The sequence below is a fragment of the Pieris napi genome, chromosome W, assembly GCF_905475465.1.
Source record: "Pieris napi chromosome W, ilPieNapi1.2, whole genome shotgun sequence".
In the NCBI taxonomy this organism is placed as follows: domain Eukaryota; kingdom Metazoa; phylum Arthropoda; class Insecta; order Lepidoptera; family Pieridae; genus Pieris; species Pieris napi.
Window position 1 is genome coordinate 2,096,853 of NC_062258.1, and position 20,774 is coordinate 2,117,626.

Below are 20,774 nucleotides of genomic sequence, written 5' to 3' on the forward strand. Positions count from 1 at the left end.
CTCTCTCTCACATCACACATGTTACAATGACAATCAGACACTTCTGGAATTGGTTATGCCCAAGGCACGAAGAGAATTCAGAAGGTGGATATATCAAGGAAATAGAAGGAGAGTGGCACAGTGCAGGCAAATGAGGGATTTGGAGCAGCCCAAATGGCACACTGGTATTTAAAAAGAATGAGATGATAGAAGTGTGTTTAAGTGTAAAAGTATCTAGAATCATTTATTATTATTATAAATAATTATTATTATAATAAAATATGCATTATAATAAGACTGAGTGTTTAGAGAGAGAGAGAGAGGTGGTGTGGCAAACGTTGGCAGTCATTGCAGCCCATGGACACCCATTAGTAGGTGCGGTGTGGCCTTCCAGGGAAACACCGGGAGTCGATTCCTCAGTTCACCAGTTCGCAAGAGAGAGTGCGGACTGTTGAAGAGATCCAACCATCAAGGTGATGCTGATGAATTAACACGACTCGTACGGTGTTGGAATGAGGCAGGAGAGATCAAACCTCCAGCCTCTTAACAGCTACAATAGTTATAACATACCTTCGTAGTGACAAAAATCTCCTCTCTTGTGAGGGCACCGTCCGCTATTTTCTTATGAATCCCTCGACCAACCTGCAAATAAAAATATATAGTTCTTTACATATTTCTCTTGTGTGCGTCTTCAATGTTTGGTTGTGCGGGTGTGGATGCGCCAGCGAGCTGGATTAACCCCTAAATAGTTGCCTCTTCATATTCAGTATGATGAGGTCTCTGAGCTTATAAATGCATAATCTTTTTCATGGGTCAGGAGGCAAAAAGCAGGCCGAAACCGGAAGCGAAACGCACTTTGAATGAAGCGATAACAGCCGCCCATGGACAGCTTCAACCCCAGGGGTGTGTTTCCCACCTTTCAGGGAATGATACGCTCTCCTAAGTCAGTTCGGTAATACCCCTACAGGCAGCTGGTTCCACAAAGATGTGGTGTGGCAGAAATTGCCTTAAAAAGCGTTGTGTTGTGGAACAGGTGTCAAGGTGGATTATTATCAGCCGCAGGTGTTTGTCCGTCACTATGTGGAACCAGCTCATTAAATTATTTCCGAACCAATTCGACTAAGGGTCCTTCAAAAACGTACCAATTCTTCAAAGGCCGGCAACGCACTTACTTTCTGGCAATGTGAGTGTTATGGGCGGTATTTAACATCAGGTGGGCCTCCTGGCAAACCTTAACATGTGTGATGGACGTTAGTTATCTAAAGCTCAGCGCACGGATGGGTGAGTTTGTTTTGGCATTGTATGGTAAGTATGGTCATATGTAACGGAAATATAAAATTTTCTAAATATGTTTCAAATGACGTTTCGTTTAATATCATTTACGCAGATGCGTTATTTAGATTAGAAGTTTAAAGCGTTTAACGCTAAATTCGTTTTTAAACTGGCTTTTACAAGCTTTAAAAAACCGAAAAGAAATGAAATAATCGGGTAATGGGCGGGGCACGTGGCAAGAGGAACAGAAAATTGGAGCAAGTACTAAACTGGTGTCCAATAAACAAAACAAAAGACAATTAAGAAACTGGATAGATCAAGGAAACAGCAGGAACATGGCAGAGAGTGGCTCAGTACAGGAATGGCCGGATTTGGGGAGCCTTTGCCAAAAAAGGGCACACAGATATCTAGACAGAAAGAGATAAAAGAAAAATTCATTTATTTAAATGTAAATTAACGCGGAACACAAGATGGCTTCGCTCCAGTGTTAATTCCTAAATTACACAAATATATTTCGATCAAAAACAGTCTCCGAAGAAATTAAACTAGAAGACAGTAATTAATTTGCTCGATTCCACTAATCTGTGACCGTTATGTGTCACTGACGTATACTTTTTAATAATGATTATTTACAAGTTAGAGGAAGAAAAAAATTGTGTAGAAAACGTTGGAGGACGCCTTCTCCCGGACAAGGGCCGCATCTTAGAGTAGTGAAATTATTTATACATTTCTTTTTGTATAATGTATGTTTAGGTTTAAGAATAACTTTATTTCTCATAAGAATTGCATACAAAATTCACTTACTGAGAAACACATATTTAAAACTAAGATTAAAAATTAGAAATTAGAGCGCACAGATGTAGGTACATATATAAAATAACAAAACAGAACAGCACCAAAAATGTGGGTAGACATAATAAACTTGATCAGTCAACCAAGCAAAACACGGATGTACGAATTTGAGTTTTTACTAGATGTGGCATTGATGGCATAGTCTGATATAACAAGTTTACATTGATTATTTTAATTTTTTTCCATAACACTATTTTATTTTTAGTTTATTCCTATATTTATATATTTAGGGCATGTACAAGGTTTATAAAACATTTTTACAGACTAAAATCACTTTTAGGCAGATTTTGGTCAATATCAAATACAATTCTTTAACACCGTGAGGAGTGTTAGTTTAAAGTTCTTTAGACATTAAACATTTCAAGTGTTATCGCATTCCTGTCAATATATATATATACATATTATATTTTAATCACTTATTTGTATGTAATTAATGTGTAAGTTTTTAGAAGCTATAATGTATGTCACGTGATTATTCAAAATTTTAGAATACTCCGATACTCCAACAGCCCACGAGAATTATGTGTGTGAATAGGTGTAAGTGGTTATTAAGATGTTTTAAAACAATTTTATTGCTCTGTGTTATTAATTTCTCGCTTCCTCTCAAAGTGGCAACCCCTCCACCTTGAAACTTTCATCCTACCTATAAGGCTCCATCTGTTTCCTGTCTCTTGGTGGTTTGGGTATTGGGTATTTACATCTGTAAGGCTTAGGGATCTAATACATACACTACATATTTTATTCTACAGATATTTAATAGATATGAATTTTTACACACATTTCACAGTCCACTTGCTCTACGGTATTTTTCGTATGTTCAAGCAAAATAATAGTTTAATACATTTCTAATATATGTATATTTTAGTACAATTATCTAGTCTATACCTGTGGCTCTGTGTTGTAGAGAGCAGCAGTGTCTATGTGTCGGTATCCAACATCTATGGCGTCTTCAACAGCCTTCTCTATGGAGTCATCTTGCACTTTAGCTAGTAGCCCCTGTCAAAAAATAAATAATATAAGTCTTGGCCCGTAGGGTTCATTTAAGGTTTAAGTTTGCGCCTGTGACCCCTCTGTTGGCCTTAAGGCCCTTTAGGTCTGCTCGGAATGTTTAGGAGAGCGTAGCTCAAAGTCAAAATAACGTTATTCATATAGGTACATACAAGTACACTTATGAACGTCAGAAAAGAAGTTAAACAAATTTTACATTTACATCCAGTTCGCAAGTCAAGGGCGTAGAGCGGGCAAGAAGAACTGGCAAGAAAGTTTCCGCCACCCTTTTTAATCGCTAAGTTTTGAGTCATACAAATTGTTTGAACTGGAGCAAATCGATCCCAAGGATTAGGATCATTTATTATATTCGTCGAATTTATAAAAAGCTTTATTGATTAACTTACGTTTAACGAGGGCTTTGAATTTATTCAGTGATAATTCTCTAATTTTGCTTGGGAGTTTGTTGTAAAAACGAATACAATTTCAGGAGGAAATAGAGGCGGGAGAGGACAAAAGAGGCCTTCTTGCGAACGGCAGTACATGTCGCTATCGAGCGTGACTCCTAGGTATTTGACGGACCTTTGCCACGAAATGCCATCCTTTCCCGTATAGTTACCTCTTTTTTGAGGCGAAATTTTTCCCGAGATTGAGCGAGAGCATCGGAGTTGCCCCTGGCAAAGAGAAACTGCGACGCTCTTCTCGGGATTTATTTGAAAGCTTCACTTTCGAAAACTAGCGCCTAGCGACGTGGTTGCAGTCTGGAGTCTGTCCACAATGACACCTCTTTCTTTATGGGTGGTATAGAGAGCCGGTAATAAATAAATTGTAAATGGGATTTATTTCTATGGCATAGTTTTGATATCGCGTTTTACACAATATGCACAACGCTGATGAATTAATAATAAAAATAAGAAATCTAGAAAGAATATTATTAAAATTCGTAATAACGATTACTTTTAAGAAGTACTTTTTTGAATGCTCGCCCGAACGTTTGCCATGAACTTGTTAGCAACCTGCAACCGAAATTCCGAAACGGTCCAATTTTTATGATTTTTTTTGCCTTTATTCGGGCCGATCTCAATTTATTAAATTTAAATTCCTCTACATTTACCACTACCCACGTTTTTCTTTTATTCTTAAAGATGCGGAAAATTGTAATTCGTTCTTGTATTTAAAATTTATAATACTTATATATATTACTTATTATATATTTTGGACAAAGTATAATCGAATACATCACGTAATTGATACATAAGTAAATACTTTGCTAACATTTGGTATACTTTGGCAAAGTATTTATATATTAAAACGAATAAAATGCGTTCTGATAAATAAACTGGTTGCGTTGCCTCACGATCCTTCAGTCGCTATTAAAATACATTCGCAAACGTTCCAAATACTTTGGCAAAGTATTTATGTATTAAAAAGGAATGAAATGCGTTTGACAAGTAGCCTTCTGTGCCTGTGGCGCTACAACATTTTTAGTTCTGGACCTCAGATTTCTATATCTGTTTCATGATTTGTCTATTTGTCTATTAGGCAAGTAGGTAATGATCCTGTGCCTGACACACGCCTTTGTGCTGGATCTAGGGCACGATTCCTCACGATGTTTTCCTTCGTCCGAGCGAATGTAATGCGCACATAGAGAGTCCATTGGTGCACAGCCGGGGTTCTACGACCTTAGGGATGATATACACGCTGAAGCCTCTAGGCCAGCACTGCTAAACGATTTAATAATAACAAATCAAGGATGTCTTATAAATGTTACAGAAATTCCTATCCCCACCACCAGGGCGATGAACACAAAGGTGACACTGAAGACGCTTAACAGGCAAGAGTTGCTTGATGTTGAAGGTAGACCTTTCATGCATTGAATGAAGTTGAAATTTTTTGCCAACTCCAAAAACTGGCAATAATCCCCGTCTATCTTTTAAGTCTGCGAAATGTTTGAAAGGCATGATGCTTTTTTAGAACGTTCTTTTCTCGAAGGACCCTAAGTCGAATTGGTTAGGAAATTAAACGCTAAACGCCTTGAAACCTTAGGCCCAAACATGTCAGACACAGGCTGATCTCTGTTCTGGCTTGTGATTCTGTAACTCACTTTTCGAACTCTAACAGCGGTTTTCGCAGCGGCGGTTGCGCTCAAATCAGTCGTGAAGCAGTCATTTTACGATTTTGACATTCTAATAAGGAGGCAGCTTGTAGTTTATTGTTAGAGAACTGAAATAAATATTTCGGCAAATAAAAGGCCGGCAATTCACTCGCGAGCCTTCTGGCATTGAAAGTGTCCATTGGTGGAGGTATCACTTAACATCAGGTGAGCCTCTTGCCCGTTTGCCCCATGTTCTATAAAAACAAATCGATTTCAGACGCAATAAAGCAACTGTTGAGCAACGTGAATGCTATCACATCCTCTGAGAATCAAACAGATGTCAACATTTTACGCTTTTTGAGAATAAGAAGAGAAGAATTAACCACGGATGTAACAGACACAACGGAAATGACGGAGAGTACAGTGTCAACTATACCTACAGCCAGGTAACTATTGATATATAAAGTAGGGGGTAATCTTTGGATCATTAATTTACCAATAGAAAGCCACGTTATTTGTTTCATAGGCTGTCCATATATGAACAGACTGTCGTGGTAGACTTTGGAAGTTTTTTTTCATTCTTACACACCTCTAAATATTAAAATAAAAAAAAATGCGTGCGTACAAAGTACACACTATTCATGTCAGAAGTGAAACTTCTTTGGCAAACTAATTTTTAACTCTTGTTCATATTTAAACAAATCTTAAACTTTAGATTTCCGAGACTTAGAGGCAGGGAAAAAGGAAGATATCTTAGGAATTTAATGAATTTAATTGTCATTAAAATATTAAAAGTATCGAAAATTAATACAAATTATAAATTTATTTTTTTAAATTTATATCTTCGATAGCAAAAACACGTGGAGTTTTAATTTACATTTTGCCATTTGAGATCTCAATATTTTTTTTTGCATAAAATATAAAATACTAATCTATATAAATATAAAAATGAAACCCGTTTTCCGTTGTCACGACATGACATGAAAACGGCTTGACCGATTTGTCTGATTTTTTAAAAATAATATTCCTTGAAGTACGAGGATGGTTCTTACGGAGAGAAAAATAAAAAAAAAGGAGCGAAAAAGTCTAAAAACAACTTTTCTATATGCTCATACAAAATATTCGTATAATAATAATACTTAAGTCAATTTGAACTTTAATACCATATCATAAAGTTCAAGTGTTAGTGGAGAGGTTCCGCGAAGGTAAATTTTTATTTTTGACATAATGTATTTGTTGTCTTATCAACTTTCTTTTTTTATTTTACTAGCTAGACCGGTGTCCCGAATAGCAGAATAAGTATTTTAAAAAAAATAAACAATAGACTGTTAGGCGGTACGATGTTCGCCAGGCCAGCTAGTATTTCATAAATTCTCTTTACGAAATATAATTTCTATAAGGTAATGCGCCCTTCTCACTCTCTCTCAATCAGTCTCAATAGCTCTCTCCCTTTTTTTCGACAAAAACGCTGCACATCTTCGTGACGCTTATATTATTATTATTGCGTTTCATGCGCCTAAAGAACCTTCACTTCAAAAAAAAGAAATCGTTACTTCTGCTAAATAAAGTCAACCCTCTTGGGTAAGGTGGAAAATGTCATCATAAATTGTGTTATAGTCAGCTTAAACCCGCAACACTTCACATCAGGTTAACCTCCTGCCCGTTTGCCCCCTGTTCTATATAAAAAAAAACATTATCGAATTACGCAGACAATATATATATTATATATATATATATATATTTATATTTGTGTATATGTAAAATTAGAAGAATTAATATGTATTTCTTTATTGACGTTCATAAGTGTGTTACCTATATGATTAAATAATTTTTGACTTTTGACTATAATATATACAGATATCCAATCGATGTGCCAGCTCTTCTGGATCTTATTGCAGCTCTTGCAGAGGATTGAAATGAAATGAAATGAAATGAAATAGTTTATTCTTGCAAGTAGGACTATATAAATCACTTTTACAATGTCTTCCTAAACTAGATGAAGTCGACATTTCCTAACTGACTGCCCTGAGAAGAAATGTCGAAACAAACTCGGGGGTCTTAGTCTCTTTTAAAGTCCAGATAATACAATAATAAATTAATAAATTGGTGTAAACAAATGCAGAGTATTTACTGGACTGGTCTTTGGAAGAAAGAACCAGATCGATCTGAGCAAGCCTGTGCCAGCAGACGGCAAGCATGCCCCGAATAGCTCATGCAGCTCAACCATTTTTGAGGGAGCTGCACAACCCGGTACACAACAATACCGCCAGTGGCACCATAAAAATATGTGGGGCAACAACTCACTCAGATCGCCAGCCCAAAATAACTATAGATTATGAGTCGAACCTAACGCAAAAGCTGAACGAATCACTTGCGCTCATGTCCATACCAACATGTGAGACGTTTGCCACTGTAAGACATACAACATCCGAGTACGACGCCAACGCAACGGGCAGTGTTATTGCTAAGGTAATTGGAGTCACTATTTCAGTTTCCCTGGGGAACAAAGTCTATCTTTTTCAGGAAAAATAAAAGAAGGTTATGCTATTATTACTAGGATACTAAGTATATAACATCTACAAATATATATTATATCAAATGAAAGCTATTTATTTCCTATTTAACGATTTAAACATTGTTGTTATGTATTTAGTGTAAATAGTTAAAAAATATTAAATGTACATTACAGTAATTTATTACGATCGTTCCACTGTTCAAACATAATTGCGGACGAAACAGTAGCCGCACATTACGACGGTAATTTTGACGAATGTCTAGAATGTAATAATTTATTACCACTATTTTTGCGGAAAGGTATATAATATTGGTGAAATAGAGATATATCATAAGCACTCTTTACTTGTTTTTTAACTGTCGGCGTGATGTTATCAATAAATAAATAATATAATAATAAAAACTTTATTTATGACAAAAGGGTTGTGACAGAATTCATATATCGCTAGTCCCCACACTAGGGAGGCCCTGTGTTGTGAGTAACTAGAAAACAATTATTACGTGGTACATGTTTAAAACAGTTAAAAAAGGATAATAATAAAAAAAAATTGAGTGTTTCAAATTAAGTGAATGAGTGAGTGTGAATGGGTGTGTTTGCGCATGTATTTGAGAGTGTAGCTGAAAGTTGTTATGATCGACGATCGTGCACTGTGTCTGTGTTAGTTTTTGAAACCTCAAAATCATAGCAAGATATGTTGTAATGCCTCTGTAGATTCGAAATCCAATTTTAATGAAATTTTATTATAAAGGAAAGTATATATAGGAAGATAAATGACAGGTATTTAAAAAAAAACTTTAAGAATAGTTTGGTTTAGTGTTGTAACCTCTTTAAGATAATAATAATTAAATATATTTTGATAGACAATAAAAAGTAAATATTGAAGTGAACCAGGAGAAGATATACTATAGGCAAACGTATCTGCCTCATTATCAGTGTAAAAAATAGAAAAATATCACGTTTTAATTTGTGTTATCTTGACTTCGATTTCGGTGACTTTTCGTTTTGACTAAAACAATTAAAAGTGCGTGTACAAATCAAGTGATTGCATCAAGTGCAAGTGACTTATAATAAGGATCAGTCAATTTTTGTTGATATTACTACAAAAAGAAGAAAAAACCATGACTTTGTATCTGTGATGTTAAATGTGTGTACTGTGTACGTCACTCTTTGTAAACGTCACTCAAGAAAGAAACTGTTCAAGTAATTTGTCCATCTCGTCATACAGTACCTCGGCGTCGCAGATAAGCTGTGTTCCGGAATCGAACATTTCTATCGGCCTAAGTTCAAACCTATATACGGGATATTGAAAGATCAATTATTTTTAATTTTTGTTTTATAAATTTATATAGATATCTAATTTATTTCTATACATACATATATATAGAAAACTAACAAAAAAAAAAATAATAATAATAATAATAATAAAAACATTAAAAAAAAAAAATATATATATATATAATAATAATATTTAAAAAAAAATGTCTGCAATCTGGGAGTAATAGAATGAGTGCCTCAAAGAAAAAGTTAACTCAGCAGGTACTTCATCCAAGCCTGCTCAACACAAGACCTAGATCGTCTTCAGTAGGAAGTTTAAAGGATACAGACTCGAAGAATTTATCTTCGATATCCACCGTTTATGACTGTGACCCAACAATAAATGATGATACCAACAAAGTTTCTCCCCCCCCTCCTTCCTGGCAAAGAGTCCCAACAGACCGCTATCCCAAAAGAAAAAGACTATCAAACAGTCCACCGCGTAGTCAAATACCGCCTAACCAAAAATCACAAGTAACAATTAGTACTTCAAACAGATATAATCTATTACCTGTAGATCTAACCTAGAAGGAAAGAGACGACTCGTCCACTAACGCCAAAAAAATTTACAAACCACCGCCTATAATCTTATATGGGATAGAAGATATATCTAAATTAACAGAACTTATAAACAAGACGATACCCCACGAAAGCTACTCATATAAAGTTATTAATAGAGATCAGCTAAGAGTTATGGCGCAGTCAACTGAAACATATAAAAACTTGATAGAACTTATCCGCAGCAATGGCCTTATTGGTCACACATTCACACAGAAGCAGAACAAATGCTACAGGATTGTTATAAAAAACCTGCATTATACCACCCCTCCATCAGCTATAATAGAAGAAATTGAAAAAACAGGAAACATGGTACGCGGTGAAATAGTTTACGCCATATCTAGAAAAAATAAGAAGCCCTTAAATATGTTCTTTGTAAACGTAGAACCCAGTATCAATAACCCTGAAATAAAAAATATACAATATATTTACCACACTAGAGTCACAATAGAAGATCCAAGAAAGTCTACCGAAATAGCCCAATGTACCAGATGCCAACAATATGGTCACACTAAGAATAATTGTATGCGTCCCTATAGGTGCGTTAAATGTGCACAAGGGCATAAAACTACAGATTGCCCAAAAAAGGATAAAAACACACCAGCTACTTGTACTCTTTGCTTTGGTGAACATCCAGCTAATTATAAAGGCTGCCAAGTGTATAAGGAGATCCGTGCTCGAAAAATGGCTAACTCAGGAAAAGGAAAAGTCCCTGTAGATAAGAAGCCTACCAATACATTTGAAGCCCAAATAGGTGACTTCCCTCCATTAAAACCATCCAGGTATAATAGACTACAATCCTCAAATAACCAGGATAATAACAATTCGTACATACCGGAAAATGGGCCTAGCCCAGCAAACACTCGTAGCTGGAATCGAAATATAGAGAATAGACAAACTCAGCCAACGAGCTCTTTAGAGCAAATCATAATAAAACAGTCAGAAAAGATTGACATCCTCATCCAACAAATAGGGACTCTTATGAGTCTACTAACGACAGTAATAGCTCAACAGCAAAAATGAAATTCCTACGTATCGCGACATGGAACATAAATGGCTTACTCCCAAATAAGCAAGAAGTCGAGGTTTTTATAAATCACAATAAGATAGATATTTTACTGGTCACTGAAACGCATATGATTGACCAAAGAATAATAAAAATGAAAGGATACAATGTATACTATGCTAATCATCCAGATGGTACATCTCATGCTGGGGCAGCTGTTATAATTAAGGAAAACATTAGACATCATATCCTGCCACCATTCAAACATGCGCACATACAAGCCGCTATAATAGCTGTAGATGACTGGCAGGGATCACTCAATGTGGCTGCAGTGTACTGTCCACCTAGACACCGGATAGATGAGCATATGTATAATGACTTTTTCCATACGCTCGGCTGCAAATACATTGTAGGAGGAGACTGGAACTCTAAGCACACGTTCTGGGGCTCACGACTAACAACAACAAAAGGCCGGGAGCTGAAAAAGTCTATTGATAGTAATAACCTTAGTGTAATATCAACAGGTGAAGTGTGAACCAACCCATTGGCCAACAGACCGAAAAAAAATGCCAGATCTTATCGACTTCTTCATCACTAAAGGGATATCTGGGCTCTACACTAAAGTCCAATCGTGTCTAGATGGCTCCTCAGACCACACACCAGTTATCTGCACACTAAGCACAACAGTTATTTACAAAGAACCACGGGAGACTTTATACAACCGTAAAACTGACTGGGAAGCCTTTCGAGAATACATTGAAGATAATGCTAACCTACGCATACCCCTTAAAAGTGAAAATGACATAGACGACACAGCTTGGCAAGTTACTAATCTTATACAAAAAGCAGCATGGCTATCGACCCCATATATAGACCTAAAACACAAAGTCAGGACATACCGTTGGAAATAAAATATCTTATTGCTGCGAAGAGAAGACTAAGACGACAATGGCATACCAGCAGGAATCGGCAAGATAAAAAAGCGTTGAATAAAGCCCAAAAAGATTTAAAAGAACTACTCAAAGAAAATGAAAATCGTACATTGCAAGATAAACTACAGACATTGTCGCCATATAAAGCTGACGATTATTCACTCTGGAAGATGACGAAATCATTAAAAAGGCCAAAAGAACACATGCCCCCTTTAAGACAAGCTAATCGCGAATGGGCACAAAAACCACAGGATAAAGCGGAGCTGTTTGCCAACTTTCTAACGGATGTATTTACACCTAACGAACCGGACATAATGCAAACCGAAGACGAATTTGATGAAATCATAAATAGTGATCAGCAAATGTCTTGACCACTAAAACTTGTTAAACCGTCAGAATTAAAAAAAACTATTAATAATTTAAAACAAAAAAAAGCACCCGGTTTCGATCTTATTACCGCAGAAGTACTTAAAGAACTACCGAAAAAAGGTATCGTTCTGTTAACAATCCTCTTTAACGCAATATTAAGACTACAATATTTCCCAAAACTATGGAAGGTGTCCATTATAAACATGGTTCCAAAACCTGGAAAACCTCCAACAGAAGTTTCATCATACAGGCCTATTAGTCTTCTCCCCTTGCTATCAAAAGTATTTGAGAAACTAGTCATTATTCGCCTTCAACCAGTACTCAAAGAACAAGAAGTAATACCTGACCACCAATTTGGATTTCGTGCACAACATGGAACAATGGAACAAATACATCGTGTTACTCATACAATACGGCAAGCCCTAGAAAGAAAAGAGTATTGTTCAGCAGTATTTCTCGATATACAGCAGGCTTTTGATCGCGTATGGCATAAGGGCCTCCTGTGTAAGCTAAAGTTGAACCTACCAAATACTGCCTACCTTCTCCTAAAGTCTTATTTGCAAAACCGTATGTTCCGGGTCAAATGTGAGGATTATCTATCATCAATCTGCCAAATAGAAGCAGGAGTGCCTCAGGGCTCAGTGCTGGGTCCATTCCTTTATACAATCTTTACAGCCGACATACCAGTTACGGACGATGTTGTCATTGCAACCTATGCAGACGACACTGCAATCCTTTCCTGCAATAAAAATCCTAACGAAGCATCCGCAAAACTACAAAAATGCCTGGACAAAATAGGATTATGGTTAAAGAAGTGGAGGATACGGGCAAGCCCAGCGAAATCAGTTCATGTTACGTTCACACTAAGAAGAGAAGAGTGCTCACCGGTGACTCTGGAGGGAGCTGTTTTGCCAAAACGGACTACAGCGAAATATTTGGGCATGCACCTGGACAGACGCCTGACTTGGCAAGACCATATAAAAGCCAAGAAGGAGCATGCTATTGGTAGGCTTCGTAGCATGAACTGGCTATTAGGTAGAAATGCGGCACTCAGTTTGGACAATAAACTCCTCATCTATAAAACTGTAATTAAACTAATATGGTTCTATGGGATACAGCTCTGGGGGTCAGCAAGCCGCTCCAATATCGAAATCCTGCAGCGGCTACAAAACAAAACACTGCGAAATATGAGCAGAGCGCTGTGGTTAACACGAAATACTGAAGTCCATAAATATTTGGGAATTGCCACTGTCGAGGAAGACATTAAAAGATCAACCGTGCGATACAAAATGAGACTTCAGCAACACGTGAACCCCCTAGCTTCGGGCCTCTTGGAAATGACGGACAGTGTCTATCGGCTAAAAAGGGCGAAACTTGCCGCAATCTGACAGTTTAAAAATTACGGAGGGAGTAAAAATTATTGGATTTGCGTTCCCTAATTGCCAACCTTTCCCCTAAAAATCTGATAAAAGCCAAGAGGCTGATTGCAGATAGATGAAGAGTTTAAAAAAAAAAAAAATATATATATATATTTTGATAGTGCTTCGTATGTGGACTAGAGGAGACTGGAGTGCCTGTGTCCGCTCCGTGTGCTGATGCGTTTGCTGGTGACTTCCTACCCATGGTACCAGTTGACCCGACAGCGCGAGCTCAGATATCAAAGTTTAGAAAATATTGCAAGTATCAGAATACGTAAGTAGTTTCTACTAAAGTTGGTTTGATTTTTTTTTAAATAAAAATATTAAAGAAAATTTGATAAATATAAATAAATCACCTTTTAAGGTCTGGTCCTCAGAGTTATAAATCTGTTTCATGATTTGTCAATCTAATAGGCAAGTGTGAGTAGGTGATCAGCCTCCTGTGCCTAACACACGCCGTCTTCTAGGGTCTAAGCCACGATTCCTCACGATGATTTCTTACGTACGAGTGAGTGTAACACACATACGCACATAGAAAGTCCATTGGTGCGCAGCGGGGGTTCTACGACCTCAGGGACGAGAGCCGTACGCTGAAGCCACTAGCTATTTCATAACAGTTACGGCAGTTAGTTGCTGCATAATTAAAAATAAAGGAACCAGCTGCCCACCGATGTGTTTCCCGTTTTTGGCTTTATCTTTTTCAATCTAATAATATAAATATCCTTTGGTATACACCAATCTTTCATATTCATTTCCAAAAAATATTTCAATGTATATTTCAACTTACATTACATTTTTATGTAAGTGGTAGCAAACGGGCAGGAGACTCACCTGATGTTAAATGATACCGCCGCCGCCATCAAATCACTGTTTTTATCTCATCGCATCATTGATTATTTTAAATAATTATTTTGTAATGACTCACCAGCGCTCGCAAACAAAATGGTGGTGTCCAAATCGCCAATGATGGTGGCGATGGTGGCCGCGGCGTCGATGCAGGCCTGAGTGCCGCGGGAGCCCGCTTGAAGGGCGCTCAACAGCGAGACCACCTATTATCAAGCGGCTTTAAGATTTCTCTCAACAGAATAAGTGCTGAACAATTATCTAAATATAAAAATAGCAGCGCCTGTGGGTTAAAGTGATTTGGTCCTTCGATCCGATCCGATCCAGGATATTCATTGGTTTGACTTTGAATTTATATTCCATATAGTATTTTACCTACCTTGATAGTTTAAATATTCTTTTTTAGGTCTAAGACCGTTCCATCATAACATATCAAGTCTCACCTTCTCATTCAACTTTCTCGCGTTATCAGCGACGGACCGTTGGTTTTGGGAAATGGCGGCGAGACGACAGTGGCCACCGGCCCTCACCAGCTCGGAGACACCTTCACCGACTTCCACGGCACACACGCGAATACTGAAATATATGTATTATTACAGCTCCTTACGATTTCTTTGTTACCCAAAAACTAAGCGTTTCTTACCAATTCTTCTCACCCGCAAACGAACGAATGATCAAAGGTCTGACCAGGTTTTAAGGTCAAATTTGCAGGACAAAAACATTTATTTAAATATTGTCGTGTTAACATTATGAATAAAAGAATTTTAGGGCCTTAACCTAGGCTTGAGACGTAAGAATAAAGTGTCCATGGGCGGCGGTTTCACATAAGGTGAGCCTCCTGCCCATGGATACTCACTTTTTAATTGTTTTGGGACATTTCAAGTAAATCTATTTGTATTCCTTATAATGGACCTATAATGAAAAGGGTTTGAAGATTTTCATAATGAACGTTGTCACTCACCGATTGGCCACGTCCGCGTTGGGCGTGGTCGCCGACGCCCCGACACTGTCCGACGCCAACTTCTCATACTTCTGACACATCTCATTCCCGAGTTCGACTAAACGAGCCGGTTCTGTGGCAGCCTTGGCCGTCTGAAAAATTAAAACGCGCTCGTAAATTTACTCATGCACCCGTCATTTGAGATCTGACTGAAACTGTAAACTGTCAATGTCAAACTTGATCTGACAGCTCTTGGTGACAGCTAAAGTGTGATTGATGTTCTAGGAAAGGAGCCTTTTATATTGACGAATGATCACACCCAATTAGGGTTGTACCGACATTGATTTATTTATTTACATGTATCATTTTGTGTTATCGTAATTAATTCATACACTAAGTGAGATAGTTTTTCAATCCAGTAGTTTTGGAGCCTATTCAATGCAAACAAACAGTTCCTCTTTACAATATTATAGTAGATATCACAGAAACTCTTGCTGAATGAATTGAGCTGTTTAGATCAAATCCTTACCATATCGGAAGCCAGTCTGGCAATCTCCTTAGCGGCTGCAACCATTCTTGTTTGGTAATCCACGAATGATTCCGTCTCGTCATAGCTACCGATGAGGGACATTCTGAAATATTTTATTTAGTTAAATACAGAAACTTTTGTGAAAGGATAGAAATCCTCAGAGCGTCGCCTTTCATTATAATCATATTTAACTTGGGAACAAAATTGTACCTATTTATTTATTAAAGCTCACCACATCATATACAATATGTTATACTATATGTGCTACGTAAATGTAACACGCTATCAAAATATAAAATACATGACAATTCCGAGGTAGTTAAATTTTTAAAGATTCCCAATTTTAATATGGTAATGAAAGTTGGACTGTGTGAGCATTCAAAGGAGGATAGATGCCTCTGAAATGTAGTGTTGGAGGCGTATGCTCAGGATCCCTGGACAGCGAAAAGGACGAATTTGCCAATTACAAGCTTCTCTAGAGAGTTACCAAAGATCCTGAGCTTCTTTGGACATATATCATAGTAGTCCCGACGTAGAAGAAGCTTGTGATAACCGGTAGAGTGAGAGTTACGCTGAACTTTTTCACCAAATGAAAACCTTTCCTCAATTCGTTCTTGTAACCTTGCATTCTTAATTATTATTACAACATTATTCCTATTTATGAATTTTCCTCGGGATTTGCAGCAACTGCTTTGATTGCAGGAAGATGTTGCTGCATGTACGGTAGGCGCTGTAGGCGATTCAAGTCATTCACGTGTATTTTCATCCATTTAAAGTGTTTCATCGTTAGAGAGTATAAATAAAATAACAATGAGAATATCTTTAAAGAAATCAGCCTTTTAAAACATTACCTTTCGTGTGATTTAACTAAGCACTGGCTAATATAGTATACACTGAACACTGTCAGACGTTCGCCAACTTCGGATCAATATACAGTGACTGCAATTTGGCGGAACGCCAATAAAATCATGTTAATACGAAATTTAGAAAAATTCCATCAGATTAGATTGAGCTTAGCGGATAGGGACAGGAAGAGAATTCCATAGCCTCACTGTGGAGACTTTAAGATTACGTCAAGAAAGCAAGAGTTATGTGGGATTTCAAGGATATACTTTTCAAAAAACCGTTCTTAAGCTATGAGTTTTAGGATTGATCAGGAATATAAGAGATGGAGAACGTGAACATCACGCTCACGAATGGGTAACCAGCCTAACCGCTTACAGATCAGTATTTTTTAATCTAGGTTATTAAATAATAATAGGTAAATAAACATTCGTGCCTATAGTTTTGCCATTTTTAATTGTATATTTATCCAATTTCTGCTCCTCATCACTGAATGCTGAGCTGATTCATAAAACGAATATCCTTAACCCAGCATCTGTTTATTTATTTATAGATAGTTATTTTTGGTCGAGACATCGAGACGTCGAAGGTAAGGAAGATGTACGATAAAATATACGATATTCGAAATCGAGATTTATTACATTTTCTGTTTCCTGTATATTAAAGACGTAATAGATTTGACATTAAATTGTGCCGTATACCTATCAAAAACATATTAGACTTGAGATAAAATGCCTCCCGTGGAATAAAAATAAGGTACTCACCTATGCTCAGTGAGTCTAGCCACGGCCCGTGCGACAGAGTCCAACAGAGGTCCAACGGCACCTCTTTGGGTGCTCAACTCCCTCACTTGGCCACTCAACTCGTTAAGAGCAGCCCGGGCAAGCGAGCATTGCGCTTCGACTTCGCTATGAGCCGATGTCGCCTATAACAATATCATCTATGTAAACAATATTCATAGAACTTGTTTCTCTCTGACGTCTCTTCTCTTCACAGCGTAAACAGAATACGAGTGAAAGAGACGAGAGTCCTAAGTGTATTTTTTTAAAATGAACGGGTAACCACTTCAACTGTTTTTCCAATCATTAAATAAATCCTGTGCTGTTTCATAATCCTCATTATTAGATCAGCTATACAATGACCTGTAATCTTACCACATAAATTCAATCATTCAACGTTTGATTTAATTATCATTGAAACTGTTTACTTTTTGTTGGTAGCTTTAGTTTTCCGTCTAAATATCAATACTGAAATCGCTATATTTATGTGGTAACTTTGGTGTAAATCTATCTGTATGCTGCAATAAAAAATCGAAAAGATTACCACATCTACTGCTTTCAAAAACAAGTCCATTTTCGCAAAAAGTATAGAAACAATTTTTTTTTATATTTATCGATGCATCGATAGTAAGCATCCTGATACAAAAAAAAACGTTAACCCTACTAAACCAAACTTTGATATAGTTTTGTAGTAAGCTTGGTGATGAAATACAATCCCCTATTTGATAAAAAAAAAACTTTTTTTTTTTTAAATATTGACTTACCCTAGGATTCCCTCCACGCTGCTTAGCGGCGTGAACGAGCAGAGACAGAGTCTCCAACACCGTCCTGGTGTGTTGTAACAGTCCGGATTGTGAGGCCGATTCAGTGAGATTCGACGCGGCCCCGCTAGCAGCGGAGACAAGCGGTTCGGCGTATGATACCTGCGAAAAAAATATTTATAAAAAGTGTCTCTTGCAATGATTAGAATTAAAAAGCCACGAAAATATCTGGCGAACAGTTGAAATGATAAAAAAATTGAAACCACGAAAACGTGAATGTGAAAATGAAAAAATATGCAATAATTTTACACCGATTTTTCAAATAACCCCCTGAAAAGTCTTTTTTTTTAATAAAATTAGGTATGACTTAATAGAGAATAATCAATTTTTTATATAATAGGAGACAAACTGTACTCACCATTTGCAAGACGCTGTGCCCCAAATTCTCCGCTTCAGAAGTGGCTGCGATCTTCACCGGTTCCAACTTCTCCAGCATCTCCGCTGCACTGTTCTCCACTTGTTCACAGTAGCCTAAATTATTAATAATATATATTACAGTTGTTTATTAATAATTCTCATCTCATGGACTCTTTCAATGCCAGAGAGCTCGAGAGTGCGTCGCCGGCCATTGGTTCTGAAATACTTCAATGGGCTGGTTCTTAGTAGCCTGCCTTTAAACGCTCAGTTGTGGAAAAGGGAAGTGCTCAAAGTACAAGACACAAACTCCTACTGTCTACCGTAATCCTACTGTAATAGCAGTAGGTCTCAATATCAGTAGACCGTAAAATCTTACCTTGCAGAGTATTAGCCTGCCTGGACCTCAACTCTTGTCCAGTTCCCGCTGTTGCGAGTTCAGCGTATCCAATGCGCGTGAGTTAAGAGTACCAACCCTATTAATATATGCTTTGCTAGCACTAAGCCGAATGTAGGTCGTGCGTCAGCAACGACCAATACTGAGTAAGTAAATCTGAATGTATAAATTCACGAAGACATAGATATTAAGTTGATTATTGTTTAGTTCTTAATTAAGTGCTGTCACTCTGTTGATTTAAATAAATTATTTTTAAACCAAAAGTCCGTTGCCGTTCCTTTACTCGTGCGCATTCACGTTTGCCTTTTCACTAAAACAATATTTTGTAATTTAGTTTATTTTGAACAATTAATTTTTCTGAAATCAATAGATTTCAAAATGACAATAAAGGATTACAAATTAATAAAAAAAATTAGGGAAGAACTAAAATTCTACAAAAATTTCACAGTTAACTTACCGAATATTGGTGACCAAAAGTTTGATACTGTCTGAGACAGTTTTGCTGTGAGTGGCCAAGGCCTGCCATTGGGGTCGGTCCGAGGGTGCCAGCACCAGCACTCTGGCTGCTTCCAGCATGGAGCAGGATCCAGAGATTATGCTCCTGGAAATTGAGCTACTTATGACAGCTGTTTAGGTTCAATATTAAGAATTGTAAAACTTGATCGGCAATAATCACAAGGGAAGTGTGTTGTAACATTCATATCTTATAATATATATTCGTCAAAGGTCGGCAACGCACTCGTCAGACCTCTGGAATTAAGAGTATCCATGGGTCAATAACATCAGGTGAGTCTTCTGCCCGTTTGCCACATACAAAAGAGCGAAATTGCTGTATGACCTGTACTGGTCAATGCTGCAGAAGGATCGCCCCCATCGTTTGGGGTCTTTAAAAAGTGCTAATTACGAAAACATTCGATAAAACAAAAGCGTTTCTGCAATTGGGTTAACATAACTACAGAAATAATTTTACCTGCCACAATCCAAAATAGCCTCTTGGCTGAGTCTGGCCTGAGGCGAGATCCTGGCGGGAACGGCTGCGAACTCCGGACTGTCCGCGAACTGACAGAGGCTGCGCACGGCCTCTTGCAACGGACTCGTCGCTTGGGCGCACCTTTCCCGATTCGCCTTAAAGATTACGTTTATCTAACTATGTATTCCGCAAACCTTGAACACCTAAACCTCCCTCATGGACCATTCGAGATATTGCTGAAAACCTAAATAAATTCCGTCCAGAACTTTTGGAGTTCCTCAAAATAAAAGTTCCTTAACCTCTCATCGTTAAGACAGCGTTTATAAGAAAGAAACTGCAAACCCGACTACCACGACAGTCTTTTCATTCGTGTACAGCCTATGTCACAAATATTGGTTAAAGAATCATCAAAATAGGCCAACAACTCCTAAACAAAGTATACCTCGCTATAATCCAAATCCAAAGCCTTGATCTCCTTCACGAGAGCCGCAGTGCAATTGGCGACGTCCTTCGCCGCTTGCACAAAGTGCCTCTTGCTCTGCGGTTCGGCCGAACGGCCGGAGGCCACGCGACACGCGTTGCAGAGGGCGCTCGTGTGCTTCGCTATCACCGTGGCGGCCGACAGCACCTGCAATTCGGTTGCCGTTCAGATATCCGATGACGAGATCGTCCTCCTCCTAACCTAACCTACGATCGGGTATGAGGGACACGCTCTTCCACCTAATTCTTATTGGTAAAGAACATAGATTACAAAGTCCAAATAATTAACTATTTTCCTGTAAAACCCTGAGTACACACCTGATGCTGATCAGTCCTCGGATCGCTGAGGGTGGCACACGCCCGTTCGATGGCAGCGGCCGCCCGAGCGAACTGCGCCTGATCCACCAGACCGGCGCGACCGGCTACCGACGTCTCGTCGGACACCGCGGTCTGAGTAACAAACTTATTAAAGGCGAATATGTGCCTAATATATATATCATTATTTCTGTATAAAATTTTAA

At 37.8% G+C, this 20,774-nt stretch overlaps 1 long non-coding RNA gene and 1 pseudogene across 1 annotated transcript; one reads left to right on the plus strand and one right to left on the minus strand.

Annotated features, from left to right (window-relative positions):
- Positions 1 to 549: 549 nt before the first annotated feature.
- LOC125062009 overlaps positions 550 to 20,774 on the minus strand; it is a 57,157-nt pseudogene continuing 36,932 nt past the window's right edge.
- LOC125062027 lies at positions 4,863 to 7,069 on the plus strand. Its single transcript, XR_007119126.1, has 3 exons — positions 4,863 to 4,947; positions 5,463 to 5,631; positions 7,043 to 7,069. It is a non-coding gene; the product is annotated as an uncharacterized LOC125062027 (long non-coding RNA).